Source organism: Rhinopithecus bieti, unplaced genomic scaffold, assembly GCF_001698545.2.
Source record: "Rhinopithecus bieti isolate Rb0 unplaced genomic scaffold, ASM169854v2 scaffold_4658, whole genome shotgun sequence".
NCBI classification, from domain to species: Eukaryota; Metazoa; Chordata; class Mammalia; order Primates; family Cercopithecidae; genus Rhinopithecus; species Rhinopithecus bieti.
The window spans coordinates 436,709-461,472 of record NW_016804523.1 but is presented as its reverse complement, the minus strand read 5'-3'; the positions used below and the strand labels follow the sequence as shown (position 1 = coordinate 461,472).

Here is a 24,764-nt window from a genome sequence, read left to right as displayed (position 1 = left end):
AGATATATAATTATAGATAATAATATAGATAATATAATGATACCTATATACAGATATAACAGATATCTATCTATATAGGTATAATTCAATTATGTAATTGAATTGTATATAGAATTATATATGTATATATAATTTATTTTCTTGCCTGATTATAAAAACTAGGCTATGGGGAATGATGGTCTTCACAGGGGGGTATTTTGTATAGGTAAACTATCCAGATTATTTGGCTTTTAAAAACTGGATAGGACATTTATGCCCAGTCTCAACCATGGCTCCATAATAAAATCACCAGCAAGATATTTAAAAATAATAGTTTTTTGGTTCTAGGGTAAAGCCCTGACATGGAGATTCTAAAAACATCACCAAGTGATTGTAATTTGTGGCTACAATTGAAAACTACTGCCCTAGGTTCTCAGTCATTGAATTATATTAGTCTGATCATTTGGTTTGTTCTTGGCACTGATAACCATGAAGTATCTTATCTTAGTTTGTTTTGTGTTGCTCTGACAGAATACTTGAGACTGAGTAATTTATAAAAAATTGTTTATTTTGCTCATGGTTCTGGAGGCTGAGAAGTCCAAGACCATGGTGTCAGCATCTTGTGAGGGCCTTCATGCTACATCATTCCTTGGCAGAAGCAGAAGGACAAAAGAACATGAACGCAAGACAGAGATGTGGCCAAACTTGCGTTTATAACTAATTTACTCCCACAATAATGACATTAATCCATTTATAACAGCAGAGCCCTCACGAACAAATCACCTCTTGTTAGGCCCCACCTCCAAACACTGTTACCATGGGGAATTAAGTTTCCAACACATGAATCTTGAGAGACACACTCAAGCCATAGTATATTTACACTGATTAGCTAGTTTTTCGTAATGAAGAATTCAATATTAGTAAGCCACACCATGAAATCCTACAAATAAGTATGGTATGTTCTTAGATAAATTAAAAACAATTCATAACAATTCAGTAGCACATTTATCAGATTTGCTTTCAGTCTTGAACAAGGTGAGTCAACAATTCACTTGATGCTTAATGGCAGTTAATTCTTAAAGAAGATTGTTCAAATATAAAAACACAACAATGACCTGAAAGCCTAACCTGAAGGTTCTCATCAAGAGATACCAAAGTAAAGACAAAATAAAACAATTGCAGAATATTTACTATGTGATTGTTCTTAAGGGAGACTCCTGAACTAGGTAACAACCATATTCTCAGAGATTCAGTTTCATTATTTCTGTTGGGTATTAATCCATCATGCTGTAAATTTCCAAGCATGAGTTCTTCCCAAAGCCCATTTATTCTTCACATTGCCTCATGCATGCTCAAAATCCTAGCATCAAACTAACAGCACGGTTTATTTCTTCTCTGGGAGCTATAGAAGTAGACTCCATTTGAAGTCTTGGCCCTATGCCCTACACATTGTTGCCAGAATAATCTTGGCAAAATTTGTGCTCAAAGACTTGTAATAATTCTCACTCACCTAAAATAGAGTAATTGTGAATAACTTAATCTGGTATTCTTAGTTTTCTAGACACTATCTGTCCAGCCTTATTACCAATGATTTCACTATGCATTGCTGAGATTCAGCTGACCTAAATTAAATGTGGCTAGTCTGGGCTCCAAGCTGCAGGTTGGGCCCAATGCCTGGTCCACAGGTCCCTCTTCCTTCTTGAACTGGCAGCTACGTGAGGCATGATCTTCTCTTTGTGATGGATGGCTGGAGCACAAGAAGGACATAGGGACACATGTTGACTTTTACAGTGTAGACTTGGAGTTGGCACATTGTCACTTTGGGTTATATTCCATGGGTCGAAGAAAGTCACATGACTGGGCTCAACATCAGTGGGGCAAAGAAGTGCATGCTGTCTACAGAAGTCATGGAGGGAGGTGGTGAATATATATCTGCTGAACAATAATATAATATATCCATAAAATATAACAGAATAAAATTTTTCATAATCAATAATACTACTAATATTATTAAATAGTTCTTATTTTATGTAAAATAAAATGCAGGCTTAACATTGCTTGAGTGAAGTTTGATATAGGATTTGAAGTCCATATTCTTAAATGTTTGAGTTTTTTTAATGACTTCCATTGAACAGAGATCAGGTCCACTTACTGGAAAGAAGTGTTTAGAAACTGAGTTCTTTCTATGGCCGTTTTTCAAGGCTGGAAATTGTTCCACGATACGTTGTTTGAGTTTCTTTCTCTTCCTCCATCATCCCTGATAATGGCTAAACTCTCCCAGAAGTGCACACAGATGAGGCCAAACGTAGTACTGTCTTGGTAGAGAGAACAGGGGCTTTGGTGCAAGGAAAATGAGTCAACTACAGACTGGCTCTGAACTTAGGCCAGGTCATGTAAACTCACAAGTCTATATAGTTATTTAGTAAAACTTGCCTGAACTGACTAATGGGTTGCTGTGTTCATTATGTGAGATACTATCAGAAAACACAATTGGAAATATTAATTATAAAATAGATATCCTTATGTATACAACCAAAGTCACATGTCACTTAAAGAGGGGGATATATTTCTGAGAAATGTACTGTTCAGTGATTGTATCATTGTGTGAAAACATCATAGAGTGTACTACACAAATCTAGTTGGTATAGCCTACTACATGCCTAGGCTATATGGTATGGTCTATTGCTCTTGGGCTGTAAACCGGTACAGCAAGTTACTACACTCAACACTGCAGGCAATTGTAACACAGAGGTATCAAACATAAATAAACCTAGAAAAGGCACAGTAAAAATATGGTATAAAAGATAAGAAATGGTATATGCCAGTAAAGAGCACTTACCATGAATGCTGCTTGCAGGACTGGAAGTTGCTCTGGCCGAGTCAGTGAGGAAGTGGTGAGTGAATGTGAAGGCCTGGAACCTTACTGTACACCGTAGACTTCATATACACTGTACACTTAGGCTACGCTAAATTCATTTAAAATATTTTTCTTTCTTCAATAATAGCCTTAGCTTATTATAACTTAAACATTTATAATTTTAAAACTTTTCAACTCTTTAAAATAATACTTTGCTTAAAATACAAACAGCATACAACCATACAAAATATTTTCTTTATATCCATATTTTTTGAAAAAAATTCTATTTTATTTTTATGTTGTTGAAAACTAAGACATAAACAATACATTTGCCTAGGCCTACACAGGGTCAGGATCATCAAGATCACTGTTTTCTGCCTGTACACTGGAAGATATTCAGGGGTAATAACACGTATGGAGCTGTCATTTTCTATGGTAACTATGCCTACTTCTGGGTACTTCCTGAAGGACTTGCCTGAAGGTGTTTTACAATTAACTTTTTGTTTAATAAGTAGAAGGAGCATACCCTAAAGCAACAATAAAAACTGTAGTATAGTAAATACATAAATCAGTGACATATTTATTATTATTATACATTATTATGTACTGCACACAATTGTATGTGCTATGCTTTCATGTAACCGACAGCACAGTAACTTTGTTTACACCAGCATCACCACAAACAATGTTAAGTAATGCATTGTGCTGTGATGTTGTGTTGGTTACGATTTCACTAGACAATAGGAATTTTTAAGCTTCATTTTGATCTTATGGGACCACCGTCATAAATGTGGTTGTTGACTAAAACATTGTTATGCAGTTTTGAAATTACATAACTGCAATTTGTCTAGACTACATTCTCTATAGATTCTAGTTTTTTTCTACTGGGTTTACTTACCTAATATACTTTGCCTTTAGCTAGTAGTCAGTTGCCATTAAGAATAAAGCAAAAAATTTTCATTTATAAATGGCTAATGGCATTCCTACATTAATTCTTGTCCTTAGAGACCATTGACTGAAATAGATTATAATAAATATGATCAATTAGCTAATCATTCAATGAATCTTTTGGTACACAATAATTGTTTCAAATTTTCCATTGCATAATACCACCTAATAGATATTGACCACAAAGGAAATATCCCATTGAATCAAGTAATTTTTTCCTCATTTTTAATATATGTGATAATTATCTCAATAAATATCTCGAGACTTACTAAAATTCAGTCAAGTAGCCCTGTTAAAATACTTCAGGATTGCTAAAATTCTCCATTTCACTTTATGTGTGAATGGTTTGCTGAAAAGAAAAGAAATAAATGATTGAGACATATATCCTGGATTTATTTTTCATTTTGAATTTTGATCTTTAGGAATTTTATTTAATAACAAAATAATAATAATAATAGCAAATAATAATAAGTGATTTCACGTCATTGGTAGTTTTGACAAGTTCAAAAGAGCCAAGTACAGATTTATTTTAAAACAAGACTTAGGCTGGGAGCAATGGCTCATGCCTGTAATCCCAGCACTTTGGGAGGCCAAGGCAGGCAGATCATTTGAGGTCAGGAGTTCAAGACCAGCCTGGCCAACGTGGTGAAATCCCATCTTCACTAAAAATACAAAAATTAGCTGGGTGTGGTGGTACCATGCCTGTAGTCCCAGCTACTTGGGAAGCTGAGACAGAAGAATCACTTGAACCCAGGAGGTGATGGTTGCAGTGAGCTGAGATCACACCATTGCGCTCCAGCCTAGGTGACAGAGCAGGATTCTGTCTTAAAACACACACACACGCACACACACACACACACACAAAACAAAAAAACAAGAAAACAAGACTATGTTTCTGAGGTAAGCCTGCCAAATTTAGGCAATGTATTTGGAAAGACTTTTTATTTCTAGGTGTTATATTCCTTAGAGCTAGATTCATTTAACTGGAGAGTACTTACAGTATGCTTGAGAAAAATAATATAAACATAACTGCTGTGGAATTATGGAACTGTGTTTATATATCACAGATCTCAGAGATATAAATTAATCATTCAGTGAAAAATACAATCCCTGAAAATGGACATGACTATAATAAAATCAATGAGCAGTTATGTATAAAATCCAACTTTCTTAAATATATGTTTTATAAACACTAATATAAAATACAAATGTGAATAAATAGAAATTTTCTCCAACAATTTTGTCTTTAGTTTGAAAAGCATAGTCTTCTGCAAAGTTCATAAATTGGTATGTACACGTTTTCAGTTATCCTACGGTGGAGATCATCTTGAAACTTCAAAGTGAACATGTTGACATAGGTCACAGAACAACACATTAATAAGAGCCCCCAAATGAATTGCCACACAGCAGACTTCATTCTATCTTTTTTAAGTAATGAAATAGTCTTCCTTTTAATGAAAAATGCTCCAGGCCCTGAGAAGGCCTGGGCTGCATGAGTCTGGGTGAGGGTAGCGTGAAGATAAAAGGATTCTAATTCCAATTAGCAGTATATGGAGCGCCCATTGCCAAAGCATTTCAATTCCTCAAGTATCTGTGGTCTTGACAATGTGACACTACAACAAACTCCTCCCTGCAGAGGGTGGTGGCGTATGTTTCTCCATTTTTGAATCTGGGCTGGCCTCTGGACTTGGCAAGGCCAATAGAGATTTAAACCTGGGTCTCAAGGGACCCAGCTTGAGTTGGCCTGGGTCTCAAGGGACCTGGCACTTTTGCTCCCTTTCTGCTGGAGTCCTGCCAGCATCTTGGGAACAATTTTCAGAAGATTGCTAGAGAATGGGAGCACATGAAGAGCAGATCGCAACCATCCTAGGGGAGGCCAGCCTGGACCAGCTATAGCCACCTGTCTCCCAAACATGGAGAGAGGCCCCCGAGAGCTGCATACCTGACCCACAGTGAACCACAGATGCGTGAGGGAGTCCAGGTGAGATCACAAGAACATCCAGCTGACCCATAAGCTTATAAGCAGTAGTATCTAGTTATCATTCTTAGCTACTGCTTTTGAGTTGTGCCAACCCATGCTGGAGGTGCAGTGTTTTTTAGAATATCTCTGCTTTCTAAGAAACTTTTAATTTTTCCCCCCACAGAAACTGCTGTTTTCATGCTAGATTTAATCAAACTTACAATGGTTTTGTAATTGTGAGATAATTCATTGGCTTAAGGCACATTTGTAGAAACTCCTGTAAAATGTGTTTGAATTAAGTAAGCAAATGAATTTCTTGTCTCGTTGTCCTATACCTTAGACTAGCTAACTAGTAAATTTGTACATAGTAAAAAGTAAATAGTGAAAGAAGGTATAAGTAAGAAGTAGTAAAAAAACAAAGTAGCAAAATGCTTTGTTCAAATAGCACTGCCAATACCAAAAGCTGGAGTCCAAATGAAAAAAAAAAAAAAACTAAAATGAGTATTAGTTTGCAGATTTAAAAACTAGTTCAATTGAATATATAGTTTTGAAAGCAGAAAAGATGTCAGGATGACAGAACTAAGTCTAAATATAACTTTGCTCTCAAACATGTCAAGATATACATTAAAATGAATAAAAATTTTCACAAATTAAATTAAAAAGTAGCTCAGGAGGCTGAGGCAGGAGAATGGCGTGAACCTAGGAGGTGGAGCTTGCAGTGAGCCAAGATCACGCCACTGCACTCCAGTCTGGGCGACAGAGCGAGACTCCATCTCAAAAAAAAAAAAAGTAGCAAACACATATCCTATAAAACACGGATAATATAGAGAAATTCTAAAAGGGTAAAAACTTTCAAAGCTTAAACAAATCCAGACCAGGAAAATATTAATACAAATTTGAAAGTATGATACTAATGCCAGAGAAGTTTGAATTCAAGGAAGAGTCTAAAAAAGTGTAAACACATAAAGATGAAATATTTAGAACACACATTTACCTAAATAATAAGATAACAATAAATAATGTAGCAAAAACAATGACAAAACCATAAATTTCAAGAAATGCTAGGAAAAAAATATAGATAAGAAAAAATTTGAAATTCTGAACAAAATAATTGAAGATAAAATAATAAAAATATATTAAATTCTATAGTCTTATAGACTATACTTCACTTTAATCACTTATATTTATAAAGCAATTGTCTGTATATTAGGGGAAAAGCAGAAATAGTACAGACTACATTCTTGATGCACATACACAAACACACACAAAACATAAAAAGTAATAATGAAAATCAGGGAGAAAAACTACAACCACCCCGAAATTTGTAATTTTCTTCCCATAAATGTCTAAGATCAAAGAAGTAATCAAAATTATAATTGCAAAGTATTTAGAAATTATTATAATTAAAACAATAAATATTAGAAATTAAAAGCAGAGAAAAATACCTAGCCTTGCATATCTATATAACTAGCAGGAAAGAATAAAAACAAAAGAATTTAGCTGCTCAAGACCAAAAGTTAGAAAATAATAACAAAATAAACCTAAGAAAAGGAAGAAAATAATAAAGATAAAAGCAAAATTAATTAATTAGGAAACAAAGTGGGTAAATAGATTGAAAATAAGCAACTAAGAGTGAAATAGTAACTATAAGTAACTTGCTAATGAACCTAGTCACCAAAAGGAAAAAGCACAATATTAAAATTTGAAAATGAAGAATAACAAAAACAGAGAGGAACCTAAAACTACCCAAAGAAAGTATGTTGCACACTACAAATAAATTGGAAATTTTTCCTGATATTGAGGCTTGTATTGAAAACAGAATTCCCAGGATTGACTCCAGTCACAGAATGTAGCACATATTTACACATTCGCTTCCTAGAAGCGATCACAAGAAATTGATACCAATTGCTTCTTTGGGAAAGAAACTTGCAGGGGAAGGAGAGAAGTTTCTTTTTTGTTTCATTCCTGACTGAACTGTCCGTATGTCCATATTTGATTTTTTTTTAAATATGGGCTTATTGGGAAATTAGATTATATCTTTATTTGTAGTAAGACAAATGGAGAAAAACAAAGAATGGTGGCTCATGCCTGTCATTCCAGCACTTTGAGAGGCCAACGCGGGCGGATCATAAGGTCAGGAGATTGAGACCATCCTGGCTAACACAGTGAAACTCCGTCTCTACTAAAAATACAAAAAAAAAATTAGCCCTGTGTGGTGGCGGGTACCTGTAGTCCCAGCTACTTGGGAGGCTGAGGCAGGAGAATCGCTTGAATCTAGGATGCAGAGGTTGCCATGAGCTGAGATTGCACCACTGCACTCCAGCCTGGGCAACAGAGTGAGACTCTGTCTCAAAAAAATAATAAATAAATAAATAAAAATAAAGAATAAAAGGCACAATCATGAGTAGAACACAAAGGCTGATGATCAAGCAGTCCAGCCAGAGTGATGATGGGTGGAGGCTGGAAGAAACAGACCCAGAGACCTTGTGCTGGGCAACATCTGTTTCTACACCTGCCTGGCTACCCCACGGACTATCACTTAAAGTTCTAAAGTATACCATGTTGGTATATGTATTTGTTTTTCAATATTTACTTAGATTTATTTTGGAAAAATATCCAGTATATCCAGCTATTTAACAAAATTGAGGATTAAAACTATTTGATTTGGTGCTATTTTTGGACGTGCATATTACACCAACAGAATAGCTGCTGATGCAAACCTGTTTGTTCCCTCTAGACAAGGAGATTAGAAAGGGTAGGTAGGTTCCTCCCTAAGAAAGAAGCAAGTAAGTTGAAATACAATTTGTTTTGTTTCTTGTATTTGAAAGTCTAGTTTAAACAAGCCAAATAGATACCATATGGCCTTCAGTAATCTGACATTGAAGAACAACGCATGATTTGTATTCTATTTCCAGCTACTGCACAGTGAGTGTGCTGTGATACCATGTTTTTAAATTCCTCTCTGCCTTTGCCCTTGTTGCCTCTTAGAGGCATTACATTTATTTATTCACTATTCATTTCTTCTCTTTTTTAAACCAGTGAACTCCAAAACAGATTGAAACTAAAAATAAATAAATAAATAAGTTCAAACTAAAATTTCTCCTTTTTAGTGACCTCACTGAAGCTGTGTCATTATCTGGGGTAAATACCCAAGGTTTGTCTCTCCCCCAAGAAGATTAAGGGGAGACACACAGGGGGAGGGAGTTTAGGAGTGGAGGTTTACTAGCTAAAAGAAAGAGAAAGGAGAATAGCTCTCTCTCTTATGAAACAGAGGGGCTCCTGAAGGGGAAAAACCAGCCTGTGGCGTATATACTGCACCAGATTTTATAGGCAGGCTTGAGGAGGTAGTGTCTAATTTACTAGGGCCCACAGATTGGTTGGACCAGGTGTGATGTTTACATAGCGCACAGGGAAGGCTGGCCAGCCCACCCTAATCTTATTATGCAAATCGGCTTTTCATTTGGCTGGGGCCATCTTGTCTGCTCCTTACTGTATGCATAGCTGGCAAAAGAAGGGAACATGGAGTCACCATTTTGAACATGCCTAGTCCCAGGTAGCCTTTTCCTCTTTGCACAACTACTGGCATTCACTTGTGCAAGTTTCCAGCTTGCTTGTCTATGTCTGCAGCTCGGTTTTACAGGCTGCTCTTTGTTAGAAAAGAAAATGATTTGGGGGCTGGTTTTCATTAAAAGGAAAACTTTACCAAGTATTCCCATCCCCTCACTGTCTGCCTAAATAATTTTTTCTTAACCCCTATATCATCACCACCTCTGTGAGTTAATATTGTTTTGTTCACACTCCTAAGCATAGCACTATTTTGTATTGTGATAGTATATATAGCCCTGACTCCCCTACTAAACCCCAAGCTTCACAAGGTCAGGGCCATGTTTCATTGTTTTAGAAATCTGTAACACGTAACATGTTCTAGATTACTTTTAAATGTTAAGAGAATTGTATTAAAATTAAATACTTAAATATTTTAGATCAAAGCATCAAAGTTAATATCTTTGTAAGGGTTCTATTATGAGTAGTAATTAGATTTTCCCATTAAGTTTGAAGAATGCCAGTTCCACAATGCAGACTACTAACCACTATACGATCACAGCTGAAGGAAGCCAATTTCAAATACCACAGTCATCCCTCATTTTATCTACAACACGGATATATATGACCACATTTGGGTTCCCAATAAGTAATGAGAGACGCAGAAGCATTTAATGTTGCCAAAAAAAGAATCGTACCATGGTCATGCTGATCTGTTTGTCTGTCATGATAACTAGTGAGGCTTTCTTTGATAACCAATAGGAATAAGGAATTCCCTACAAGTACATAGTACTTAAACTAATATTTTCATAACCTACTTCAACATGAATTTTCAGTCCTCTTGGATGGCTAACAAGATGATCCCCTCCTCCTCAAAACTGCATCATATATTTATTCATTTATCTTTTCAATCAATAGTCATTTATCAGGTGCCTGTCAATTTAGGAGACACTCTGCTAGAGACACTTACACAGCATAGGCGAGTGTTTTAAAAAGTGAAAATACTTTATACAGTCATCGCTTTCTCACTACACTGCTTTGACACCACACAAGAAAGGTATAACAGTTTCTCTTGGGTTTTGCTCATAGCTTCCCCAACAGATAAGAACGTTTTATTTCATTTAATTTCATTTTAAATTTATTACTTCATGAAAGTGAGATAAAATTTGCCTCATTATCATAAGAAATATGGAAATGAATACTGGACATTTTCTAAGCACATGCATAGTACAGTGGACTCACAGCTTCCACTCTGTGTTTCTCAGTGATGGAGGAATTAGTGAGGTCTGTCCATCAGTGCCTGCCATGGGGAGGGTGAGGGGCAGGGTTCAGGCCTCACATTTATAGCAGGCCTCATCCTGTTCCAGATGTAATCTCCACATGCAGCCACAGCGAGAAGTTGCAGGGTTGAAAGATAATACCACTTGAATCCTTGAAAATAAACACTAAAAATATTTCCAAATGTTTGACCCAGTTTGGTCATTTTTTCATTCTATTTTCTTCATTTTGGTCGCTTCTTAATTTTGTTTAAGGTTCCTACTAAATTATTTGAATCATGATCCTGGCTCAGTATTCTTATTTTCTCATTTTTCTCAGTTCCTGATTCAAGTGCCTTATTTCCTAAAACCTTAAATGTCAAAGATCCCTGGAGGGACAGGTGGGGCTGAGGGGAGAAAGACAATATATAGAACTCTCAAATATGTCTTTCAAAAGAGTGTCATAAAAAACTTTTAAGACAGTATTTATTTACTTACAATTTATGCACCTCAAATCAAAGAAAACACAGTAGGGTGTCTCTTCCCTCAATATGATTGTCCCCCTCCCCTTCCAAATGGCATTAATTTAAAATGAAAAAATAGGGTAGAATTCTGTGTTCTTCCTTCTTCCCGACTTGGTACCACAATTCGCACGCTCCTCCTGCCCACCAAATTCATACCTTTTATCAGTCTTATAGGCATAATTACAAGGAGAAAAGTTCAGGTGAAGGTGGTATTCATTTTTATTTTAGAAAGGAGACTGAAACTTTGGAGGATTTATAAAAATATTTTACATAAGCTATGAAGTATGTGGCTTTTTTTTTTTTTTTTTTTGAGACGAGTCTCACTCTGTCGCCCAGGCTGGAGTGCAGTGCCGGATCTCAGCCCACTGCAAGCTCTGCCTCCCGGTTCACGCCATTCTCCGCCTCAGCCTTCCGAGTAGCTGGGACTCACAGGCGCTGCCACCTCGCCCGGCTAGTTTTTTTGTTATTTTTTTAGTAGAGAACGGGGTTTCACCATGTTACCCGCCAGGATGGTCTTGATCTCCTGACCATCGTGATCCGCTCCGTCTCGCCTCCCAAAATGCCCCCCCTGGGATTACAGGCTTGAGCCAACCGCGCCCGGCCAGTATGTGCTTTAAGTAAACTAATTTCACCAGTTCTCTTTATATTTTTTAAAATTTGAAAATAGTGAAAAAAAATAAAATAAAATATGCTATATTCTCACATTAAAAAAAAAAAAAAAAAACTGTGAAAGGGAGAACTCAAAAATCTGTTCTCTAATACTTTGCCCTTGAGGTCACCACTGTTCAGAGCTTGATATTTGTTCTTCCCAAGTTTTTCTTAGACTTATTGTGAAATGTGTATGTGCTTATCTTGTAAAAATAATATTGAGCACAGGGCTTATCCTTCCTTGTCTGGTACCTGGGGAGATTTGGGGAGGTGGAGAGACTGGTGCATGAGAAGGACCTGGTAAGGAAGTGGTTGGGCTCTGAATCGGTTGGTTTGCATTTGAAACGTTTGCTAGCAGGAGAGTTGTTGACTTACTATCTCTAGAAATTAGTGAACCCTGTGAGGCAGGAGCAAGGCCCTGGATGTCAAGCCTTCAGAATACAGAAAATCAAAAGACGCAAGGTTAGTATACCCTCATACTTGCTTTTTTAATTTAAAGAAACCCAGAGAATTTGCTTAAGTGTTTCAAGCTAACAAACATTTTATTTGTGTGGCGTAAATAATATATGAACAGACTTTTATGAGTAATATAACATCTGCAGCTCTTAGAAAATAAAACATAGTTAATTAGAGAAGGCATGAATTATGTAATCATTACTTTTATGTTTTGTTCTTTCTAGGTCATTCAAACTGTCGTCTACACATGAATAACAATGAAATTCTCATAAAGAAGCAGAAATACCCAGGAGGCATGAAGAGTCATCATGCTTCAAAAGTGCATGTATTAGGACTTCATGACCTCAGGAAAAGTAGACCCCATAACTCTTAAAAGCTCAACCTTGGAAAAGAGAAACATGCTGTTTGATGACACAGCACTGAAACTTGTTGAAATATCCTTGGAGCTTGAGATGTTGAGAGCTATCAAAATGTTCTTAACAATTAAATTGAAAAATGTTTCTTCAAAATGTCTTAGCCAACCAAATACAAACATTTTTGTCATTGTGAAAAAAAAAAAAAACCTCGCCAATTGCCTTTGCTAGTCTCAGCACAGCCCAAGAGGAGCATCCTTCATGAGCCAACTGAAAAACAGTGTGCAGTCTATGCTTCTGACCAGATGGGCTTCTCTTGTCACCAAAACACTATGTATTAGGACTTCATGTATTATGTATTATGTCAACACTTTATTCATTATGCTGATCATACTCTGTATTTCACTTGCTCTGGTTATTTGTAAAGCTTTTCCCATTTCATCATTAGATTATCCTTAAATTTTAGCAACTGCATTTTAGTCTCTCTGTATTCTTAATAGTGCCTGCCCAAGTGACATATTAATAAGCATTTTTTTCTGAATCAATAACCACCCCCCAAAAAAATCTGCAGCCATAGTTGTAAATACTGTACATTCAACAGAGAAGTGGAAATGAATGAAGGACCAATTTCGAGGAAGAATTAGAGTTCTCAAAAGTTTAGCAAGTATAATCAGGAAGTTTTTTAAAATTTAACAAATTCAACAAGTATGTCAACAAGTATTCAACAAGTTAGAGTTATAAACATTTGTTCAAAGTTTTACACATGGTTAATACCTTCAGAGCAGTTAGTCAGCAGCAAGACTCTCATTTTTAAAACTTTACCCCTTTGTTCATTTTAAGAGTGGAGACCATTAAGGATAGAGACCGTGTTGATGTCAGAACAATTGGTCCAGGGGTGTGTGAGGAGCTACTAGGAAGGGAGTAGCAGGGAAATGTGGACCCAAGCAGCATAGTGTTCCCCAGAAAGTTGGGTTGGACACAAGTGTGTACATGCAGGAAAAAGTAAAACCACGAAGATGTGTTAATCTGAACAATGCTGTGAGCAAATGAGACACAGTTCTCCAGGGGACACTCTGAGAAACTACACAGAATACACTTCAAAATTGTCCACCAGAAGGACAAATGAGAGGAAGGATGATCCATTGGCTTTCTTCTACCATTGGTCATGTTGGCACAGAAGGTGTTCACAATCTTGGACTTCAAAGATTGCACCTGCTTCAGAATGGCTGAGTAGTTTGCAGAAGGCATCTTAACAGATGGTAACAGAGAAGCAAGAGATAAGTGCTGCAAGTGATGCAAGGTGCTGGCGGTGACACTATCACAAAGCTGGTTGCTGTAAAAATGTGGCCAAGGGGATGTGAGCTACAACACAAGAGTGGTTCAACATCAACTTTCAGAAGCACAAGAGTCTCATGCAAATCTATTGTTCTTGAAATAATGAGCACAGGACCATATTCATCCCTTTTGGGCAACAGTCAGAGAAAGGGGCACCCATAGAGAGAAAAGATCTGGTAATACTAGTTAGGGAGTGGAAGAAGCCAGTTAGCCAGTTGATATAGTTTGGCTGTGTTCCCACACAGATTCTCATTTTGAATTGTAATCTGAATTGTAATTCCCGTGTGTTGGAGCTGGGAACTGGTGGGAGGTAATTTATTCATGGGGGTGGTTACCCTCATGCTGTTCTTATGATAGTGAGTTCTCACGAGATCTGATGGTTTTATAACTGGCTTTTCCCCATTTTGCATGGCACTTCTCCTTGCTGCTGGCATGTGAAGAAGGACGTGTTTGCTTCCCCTTCTGTCATGATCGTAAGTTTCCTGAGGCCTACCCAGCCACGCTGAACTGTGAGCCAACTAAACCTCTTTACTTTATAAATTACTCAGTCTCGGGTATGTCCTCATAGCAGAGTGATAACAGACTAATATACCAGGGTACAGAAGAAGCCTAAGACCAAACTGTACCTCTCTGTGCTTTAAACACAGACCAACACCTGGATGAGTGTTTTTCTTTTGCTTCTGTGCACATTTTTTGTATTTGGCTGCTTTTTAACTTGCCAACTCTGACAGAACAATGCCATCTCCGAGACACTTTTTATCTACACATAAATTAAGTTGCTTTATTGCTTTAGCTTCTCTGAGTTTTGTGCATTTTAGGGAGAGCTCTCAGCGTTTCCTGCTTACAGTCTTACTTTAGGCTCCTCCAAAAGCCAATCCTGAGAAAAGGATGTAGATACATGTATTTTATTTTATTTTTTAAGAGACAGGAGTCTTGCTATGTTGCCCAGGCTGGACTAGAACTCCTGGGTTCAAGTGATCCTCTCACCTCAACCTCCTGTGTAGCTGGGACTATAGATGCATGTCACAATGCCCCAGGTAGTTTCAGAGGTGATCCCAGGAAGTGCAACAAGGGAGTGAGGAGTGAAGTAGAAAAGAGAAGACAGCCAATGAAAGGTGTGTGCACAAGGGAGCAGGTTACTGCCATCTCAAGCTTTCCAGGAGTGTGGCCCAAAGAGGGATAGGGAAGCTGGGCTGTTTTTGTACCAGTTCCAGTTTCTCACTGGTTGAAAATTGCTGCTGGGGAAATTAAACCCATTACACTTCTAGGCTGCCCTACATACAGGCAGAGCAAACTCCTCTAGTGCCAAGAAAGCCCCACAGGCAGAGAAGCAAGCAGAGAGGCATGGATAGTTGAGGTAGAAAGACATGGATGTGTCGCGCAACTGCAATGAATCCACACATTTGGCTGAGGGGTATAGGTTGGGGCATCAGTTGCTTCTATGATACACTCTGAGATTATTTTGCAAAGGACAAAAATCCTCAAGCACGGAGAAAAACAATAGCAACGGCCTTCTTCTGGCATCTAGAAGGGAAGAAGATAAGTTAATTAGTAAAAGGTTAGAGGCAGTTAAAATGAACTCTGAAACTGAGACTATTTGTTAAACTTTGCAGACCAAATCTTTAAACTGGAATTGGATCCCTTTAATGAAAATCCCCTTTGCTGTTGCTGAAGAACAAATGAGGAAAGAAAAGAAACCAATATGTTTATGGCTTTCACCTATAAACCAAGAACCTCACTGAACTATGTTAAATAACAACTGTTTGGCTCTGTTTCTGTGAAGACCACATGGGCACTGATGGGTATTTTTAAGTTTTCTCTTACTAGTCATTGTTCTGATTCATTACTACGACGGAGCCACTCAAAGATGAGTGCTTTCTGATAGAAAAGCTGGATGACAAGATATGAAAATGGGTCTTAAACGCAGTGGATTTCACCGGGGTTGGAAGCATGGGCAGAGCAGAGAGAAACTAGAAAGGAAATACTCTCAGTGGTATCATAGATTTTTAAAATTCACCCCAATTCTTCATTTCCTCTTAATTAAGTTATAAATGCGTACCTCTGTCTAGTGTACTGAGTGGACTGCCCCACCCGTTGATTCTAGATTTGGCCATCTAACTTACTTTGGAAAAGAAGTTGTTAGCAGACATGGCATAACCTGTATGTTGGCTTATCTTCTTGGCAATCGTGATCATCCATGAAACGGACATGTCCCATGGGCTGCTATGTCTTCTCCTTTAGCCAAGGCCCTGGAAAGAAACATGGAGCGAACTTGAACCCATCATAGCCAAGAGCTTCAGTCTTGGAACATAAATACGGAAATTGAGCTGCCCAATCAAGCGTATTCTAAATGAGTCAATAGCAGTCAACTCGAGAACCCAAGCATGAGAGCAGACGCTTACTACTGTAACCACTAAATTTGTGGATAAATCTATAACGTAGCATTATAGCAGCAATAGTTGACTGATGTAAGTGGTAGATTATTTTTCTTTTCTTGCCTGTAGTTGGGGTGATAATTATAACAGGGGAATAAAGACTCTTGCTAAGACCAAGGGTTTACTGAGGAAACTAAAAAAACATGAAATGATTAGGAAAGAGCCAATGAGAAGGGCTCCCCGGAGGGAATCTGTAGAGGATTCTGGGTCAAGTGACTGCTGTCCCAGTGACAAAATTCTGCCTTCTCTCTAGTGATTGTGGATGATTTGAGTAGATGAAGACAATGGGGCTCTCCAAAATAATGTTCATCTGTATTCATTATTTTTTGTTTTTGATAAACATTACAGAATGTTTGGAAATAGTTAACACTCAGGTTTTGAAAAGGTGAGCTTTCCTGAGTGTATAGGGGAGGTTCTCAAATGAAAAGATATTTTAATACTTTTTAAAATATTTAAACAAATCAGAGCTCCTTTATGCCAATACATCTCTGAAGAAAAGCTTATTCCAAATAGTTGTGCTATGAAGATAATGTGTACATAATATTACACTGACCTTTTGGACACAGAAGGATATACCTCAAATCTTTTCAAGTACATTAGAAAACTATTTAAATAATAAAGATTCAAGAGAGTGATACGAGTGTTTTGAATGTTTGCTTATTGAATTTCAATATACTTCAAATTAGAAAATCAACATTATTATTATTATTATTTTGAGACAGAGTCTCACTCTGTCTCCTAGGCTGGAGTGCAGTGGCATGATCTCGGCTCACTGCAACCTCCGCCACCCGGGTTCAAGCAATTTTTGTGCCTCAGCCTCCCAAGGAGCTGGAACTACAGGTGCCTGCCACCATGCTTGGCTAACGTTTTTGTATTTTTAGTAGAGATGGGGTTTTGCCATGTTAGCCAGGCTGGTCTCAAACTCCTGACCTCAGGTGATCCGCCAGCCTTGGCCCCTCAAAGTGCTGGGATTACAGGCATGAGCCACCATGCCCAGCTTAGAAAATCAACATTATTGAAGAACTTGAGATGAAAATCAAAGATCTAGTCTTTGCATCCCCATATTCCCTAATTTGACAGCAAGCCTTACTGGTTTATGGGTAGGGATTTCTATAAAAATTTTAATGAATAAATAATCCCTTTGACATTTATAATCTATTCCAGAACACTAAAAAGATGAAAACCTTCCTAAATAATTACATGTGGCTTGACAAATGCCCAATAAAGAGAGCACCAGTAAAGAGAATAGATATTAAGCTCGATGCAAATAAAAATAATGAATAAAATATTTTCAAATTTACTGTAACAACATCTTAAAGCATTAACAATGCATGGGGATCAAGGAAGGTTTACTTTAGGAATGCAAGAATGTTGTAGTAATAGGAAATGCATGCGTGCTTAAAGCACTGGATTAACAGAATAAATGAGCAGAACATATACTATCTCAACAGTCATTGGAAAAGTATTTGACAGACTATATTAGCCACCGCTATCTAAAAAATTTAAAACTCTCAGGGAGTTGGGAAAAAGAGGACATTTCCTAAGTTTGACAGATTGCCTTCAAGAAAACTGTTAAACCAGTGATAAAATGTTACTTATTCTCACAGTAACATCACAGGCAAGGCAATAATTGCACAAATCCCCATTATTCAAAATACTCCTGAGGGTCCTATAAAAAGAGACCAAAACATTGATAAATACTAGAAAAAAATAAATCCTTTCACATTAAAATTTAAAGTAATGAAATAAAAACACATTAAAGAAATAGATTTGCCAGATGTCTAGGAATAACAAAACATAAAAAACCATCATTTCAATATAGCAACAATGAGCCATCAATAAAAAGATCCCATTCAAAATACAACAAAAGCATAATATCTGTTTCCCCACAAAACCTTGGAGTTACTAAAAGTCATATTTAAGGTCAGAAAATACAACTAAACATAAGAAAGTGAGTAACATGGCTTGAAATGGGAAGTCTCACATTTATAAGTTTTAAATTTTTTCTTAATCTACCTATTCAGCATTATCCCTATTAAAACTCTAAGGGTAATTTTAAATGAAGCTATTCCAGTTGATTCAAAATGCTATCTCTAAGAGTAAATGCATAAGAACAGCCAGAAATATTATTATAAAGATAGCATTCATATGAGTAGAAAAGGAATAAATAAATGGTATTTAAATATGTGGTACATGCCATTATTATTCCATTTACACTTTACACAGTTGAGGAAACTGAAATACAGGGAAGTTAAATAGCCTGTCAAAGATCGCATAGCTGCCAAGTGGTGAAACCAAGATGCAAACTCAGAGCCAATACTCCTCACTTACTTACCAGCGTGCTATACTGCCTCTGGCAAAAATATGGATGTGTGTATACAAATATTGGACAAAACATTGACATCCATCACATACAAAGTTCCCATCAGTCAATATTAAAAACAAACAACTCAGTAAAATAAAATGGGAATAGGGTCTATAAGCAATTTTCAAAAGAAAAAATGAATGGTGAGTAAATGTATGAAAAGTGTTCAAACTCACATTGGGGAAATGCAATTTAAAAATAATAACAAACATTTATAAAGTTTACAAAAATTTTAAAAGAGCTCTGATATCCAATGTTCCAGGAGGAAGTAGGAAAATAGCTTCCTACTCCACAATGTTGGAAATCAATTTGGCATTACTAGTCAAATTAAAAATCAACTTTAACTTAGCCATTAGCCTACTAAAATACTCACATATGTGCAAAATACATGTAAAATGATTGTTATTTCTAAAAGTGACCAATGGAAATAACCTTAATCAATAGAATGGAATAGTATGCAGTCACAAAATTAAATAAATGTGGACATGAAAAAATGTCAATTTGAAGTTTTTTAAAAGCACATGGAAAAAAATTGCATATAATGTGATCCTCTTTTCTATTTTATATGCATGGATGTGTGCACATGTGTGTATCCACTTCTAAATGCATTGTAAAAGTTCTCTATAAATACCAAAGTATTCATTATACTACTCTCAGGTATTTTCATATGTGTGTGTTTGTGCATATTTACCAAAATATTATCCACAGAGAAGAGAAATTAGAAAAGAGAAAAGGTTTCAGTGAAGAATAAAGATGGACTTTTACTTTTACTTTATATATTTCTATAATTTTGAACTTTTTTAAAAAAGTTACTTGTATAATTTATAAAAGGAAAATAAATCAGACAAAATTGTTTCCACAAATGAAAAAAGTTCATAAAACAAAAATATTATGCTTGATTAATATTTAACTATCAAATTACCATTTATAGATTCTGGTAACTACCATAATCAATTAAAATCTTGCAACTCAAAGTGAGGTCCTCGGACCAGCAGCGACAGCATTACCTGGGGGCTACTTAGAAATGCAGAATGACAGGTTGCACCTCAGACCAGCGGAATTTGAAATTTAATAAGATCTCCAGGTGATTCTTATGCACTTTCAAGTTTCTGAAACATTCCTCTAAGATTTTAAACATTTTGTCTTCTGCTTCAACCACTGACAAAGAAACTGCTTAAAAAGTAAAATATCTCATAAATTTATTGTATAATACATTTAAAAAATACTGGAAATGTCTTCAAATACCAAAGACAATTTGTGGAGATAGTCATTTCACAATATTAAACAATATTTTTAAATGTTGAAATGTTAAACACAAAATTAGAATTTTTCCCGTAACTTGGGAAGCAGGATAACTGAGTTAAACAAAAAAATACGTGTCTTAAGAAGGCCAGGGTGATCTTTGTAGATTGTAATTTTCCCTCTTGCATCTAAAATCAACGTTTCTGCTTCCTGAATGAAAAGCCAACCAAGCCCCAGATGTCTGGATTTCCCCATCCCCAGGTGAACTTACACAGTGCATCAAGAAACAATATGGAGAAGTAGACACATGGTTCATACCCCATTACCAGACACTCTACAGAAGGTTCAGCTTCCTGCTTTCACACAAAAATCAAATTTATCCCCTTTACGCCTTCACAACCTTTCACATAAATCTCACCCAAATTCCTACTTAGCATTCCCCAAAGGAAGACGCTCCCTGGAACAGGTGTGACTTCACCCCTAATTATTCCTTACTACATCTGCATGTGGCTTTCCTCATTATACTGCCATTAACATGAGGAAAGGGCCTCTGTTGCCTGAGCAACCAGAACTGGCACACGCACATGCCTACTGACTGCAACCCTACTTGTAGTTTTTCTATGATGCGCTTGGGTCCTCTCACTTTTATGGTCAAAAGAATGCAATTCTTTCCCCAGTTCTGCCCTTTCTCTTCTTTGTGGCTCTCTCTACAGTGTCTGGCTGATTTGTCCATTTTCTCTTGAATGTATTACCTCAATTTCTCTTGTTTCCATGAGCTTAGACTGATGCTTTTCATCCTCCTAATCAGACTCTACTTTTGAATTGCTCCTCTGCTATAGACTGCCGCCCCAATATTTTGCTTACCTTTTACATGTGTCTCTCTACAATATTATATTCACCATAAAAATGATTCAATTTGCAAAGATTCCTTGTCTATCTTTATTTCCTTCCTTTTTCCTCTTGCTGTAGTTATTTTGCTACTGAAATACAAGGCTAATAGAAAAATGATGACCTCTCATTATAATTCCTGGTAGTGAGTCACATAAAAATATTACATGCACAATCTCTTTTTTTTTAAAGTGGTGGTTCTTAACCTAGGCTGGATGTTGGAATATTATGGGTAGCTCTAATAAATACTAATGTTTGGGTTCCATCCCCAGAGATTCTGATGTAATTGGTCCGGGGTGCTGCCTGGGCAGGGAATTTTCAAAACCTCCCTGGATGATTCTAACGTGCAACCAAAGTTAGGAAGCATGAAGGCTGATTGCTTTTCAAGCTAGCCCTTTCCATTTTGTTATTCCTTGGCATCTATGATGGTAAATTACAAATGCACCTTATCCTTAAGGGTCTTATGCCAGTGTTGGCCTATTTGCCCTCCAAACCATTATTCTTTCCTTGCTGTGGGTAGTGCATTTTGGGGGCTAGATACCCATAGGCTCTTTCCTAGGCTCATGAGATAGCTGGTTCCCAAAGAGCTTCACCCAATATCCAGTGGGAGGCTCTTCCAGGAACCTGGAGGGTGGGAGAAAGGGTGTCTCTTCCCCTCTCTGTGTGGTGCCTCTAGCTGTGTCCTCCTGTGTCTCCAGCTCCTGCCAGACAGACTCACTGCGGCTTCAATTTCTTAGGCATAACCTGGCCCACAGACTTCCTTAACACAGCACTTCCTTTTGTTTTCCAGTGAAGGGCTATTAGTAGTTTCCTACTGTATGTAAACTCTAGGGTATCTCACCACTCTATTTGGCAACTCAGTTCCTCTATCACCTGTATGACCAATTCCCAGTAAATTTTCCTGTGTTAAATACCTTAGAATTGTTTCTATTTTCATGGCTTGACACAGTTTTCAGCCTACTGTCTAGTTTCCCAGATGTTCTATACCTCTGATGTTCCCTCCACTAGAGCCCACTGTGATCCTCATGAAACAGATACCATCTTAATGATGCCAGGTCTATGTCACATTGCAAGATACATACATCACACATTGACCCAAGAGCTGTTGTTCAGAGTTAACACCTTAACAGTGTAGATATAAGAGAAACTTCCCTTTCCAGAAAAATTACATATCACTAGTGTTATGTTCAGAAGTACAATGATATATCCCTCACCAGACCTTGGAATGAGTTCTGTAAGTCCTTTTTAATCCCAAGGAGCATCAATATCACCCCAGAGCTTTCAGAAAACCAGAATCCTGAGCCCCACTCTAGACATGAGTTTTTAAAAATTGACATATAAGCTATTTCATATTCTGTAAGGTTTATCTACAGTCATGAATTGCTTAACAACAGGGATACTGTATTAGTCCATTCTCACACTACTAATAAAGACATATCTGAGACTGAGTAATTTATAAAGGAAAGAGGTTTAATTGACTCACAGTTTCGCATGGCTGGGGAGGCCTCAGGAAACTTACAATCCTGGTGGAAGGGGAAGCAAACACGCCCTTCTTCACATGGTGGCAGGAGCAAGAATGAGAACCGAGAAAAGGAGGAAGCCACTTGTAAAATCCCCAGATCTCATGAGAATTCACTCCCTATTACAAGAATAGAATAGGGGAAACCACCCCCATGATTCAATTATCTTCACCTGGTCCTGCCCTTAACACGTGGGGATTACTACAATTCAACATGAGACTTTGGGTGGGGACACAGCAAAACCATATCGGATACATACTCACACAAACCTGGATGGCATAGCCTATATACCTAGGCTATAAGCCTATTGCCCTCAAGCTACAAACCTGCACAACATGTTACTATACTCTTTACCATATACTGTAGGCAATTATAACACAATGGTAAGTATTAGTGAATCTAAATATAGAAAAGGTACAGTAAAAAGATGGTACAATAAACAAAACATGGTACACTTATAAAGGCCACTTACTATGAATGAAGCTTGCAGGACTGGAAGTTTGTCTGAGTGAGTCAACAAGAGAGTGGTAAGTGAATGTGAAGACCTATGACATTCCTGTATATATATTCTACTGTAGACTTTATAAACACTGTACAATAAGCCTGCACTAAACTTATGAAACATGTTTTTGTTTCTTTAATAGTAAATTAACCTTAGCTTAGTGTAAACTTTATGTATTTTAACTTTTAAAACTTTTGACTCTGTCACAATAACAGCTTAAAACACAAACACATCATACAAAATATTTTCTTTATACCCTTATTCTATAAGCTTTCTTCTATTTTTAAAATTCATGTAAATTTCATAGAAATATTATTTAAAATGATAAAAGCCAAGTATTATTTCACCTATATGAAATTTACATGAATGTATATAAAATGTTCAGAATAGGCAAATCCACAAATTCATAGAGACAGGAGATTGGTGGTTACCTAGGGATTAGGGAAGGAGCAGATGAGGAGTGTCTGCTAATGGGTCCAGGATTTCTTTTTTGGAGTGATGAAAATATTCTGGAATTAGGTAGTATGATGATCATACAACATGGTGAATATACAAGAAACTCCACTGCATTGTACACTTTAAATACAGTCATGCGTTGCATAACAAAGTTTTGTTCAACGACAGACTGTATATACAGTGCATTTGTTTAATTTGTTTCATTGTTTCCTAAAACTACATTGCAAGTTAAGAAAATATATTGTCATAACTATAAATGCTTTATTGAATTTGATCTGTTTTCATAACTATGTATGAAAAATGAGACCTAACAGCCTTTATTCAGAATCATACTTTATATCGCTTATGACTGACTCTGTAACCATTCATAAAATTATATAGCATGTTTGGATATGATGAAAATTTAGCATTATCTAACGTAAAGCCAAAAGAGAGAGAGGTTGGAGAAATCTAGTCCAATTCTTTTATTATTTAGTTGAAAAAATTGTAAGTTACAAATATTAAGTGGTTTGTCCAAAGTCAGAATGGTAACTGGTGCCAGATCTGGAACCAGAAAGTAGAACAGGGTTTAGGAAACATATTCATTATAAGGTTTAACTGTTGTAATTGTGGCTATTATTGAAAAAAGAATAAAAAATGCATTGAAAATGAAATGGATAATTGACAATTATCAAAATAATTGTTTCAACTGACTCACTTATCTACATAATTCAGACAAAAGTCAGCATTGTAGTTTCCTCCTAATTAGATATTTAATACTAGTTTTCTATGCATGCAAATTAAAACAGAAAACCCTTTAGAATCTTATTGCTTTCTCTTATTTAAAAACATTTAATTCATTGCGTTTAGTATTTCTATGATTTATTCATGCTGTGGCATGTATCACTACTTTAATCCTTTTTATAGCTAATATTCTATTTTATGGATATACCACATTTTGTTTGTTCATTCATTAATTAATGGGCATTTGGCTTGTTTCCCGTTTTTGACTATTATGAATAATGCTGCTGTGAACACTCATATAGAAGTTTTTGTGTGACTATATGTTTTCAATTTTCTTGGGTATAAATGCACCTGGGATTGGGAATTGCTAGATAATATGATAGCTCTATGTTTAAATGTTTGAGAAACTGCAAGACTGTTTTCCAAAATGAAACTGCAAGACTGTTTTCCAAAATGAAACTGCAAGACTGTTTTCCAAAATGAAACTGCAAGACTGTTTTCCAAAATGAAACTGCAAGACTGTTTTCCAAAATGAAACTGCAAGACTGTTTTCCAAAATGAAACTGCAAGACTGTTTTCCAAAATGAAACTGCAAGACTGTTTTCCAAAATGAAACTGCAAGACTGTTTTCCAAAATGAAACTGCAAGACTGTTTTCCAAAATGAAACTGCAAGACTGTTTTCCAAAATGAAACTGCAAGACTGTTTTCCAAAATGAAACTGCAAGACTGTTTTCCAAAATGAAACTGCAAGACTGTTTTCCAAAATGGCTGCA

General features: G+C 36.5%; 1 long non-coding RNA gene across 1 annotated transcript in view; it reads left to right on the top strand.

Annotated features, from left to right (window-relative positions):
• The window catches only part of LOC108527557 (uncharacterized), a 21,060-nt gene extending 8,062 nt beyond the window's left edge, over positions 1-12,998 (top strand). The window contains exon 2 of the long non-coding RNA XR_001884845.1: positions 12,396-12,998. This is a non-coding gene — a long non-coding RNA (uncharacterized LOC108527557). The remainder of the gene's footprint in view (positions 1-12,395) is intronic.
• Positions 12,999-24,764: the final 11,766 nt, after the last annotated feature.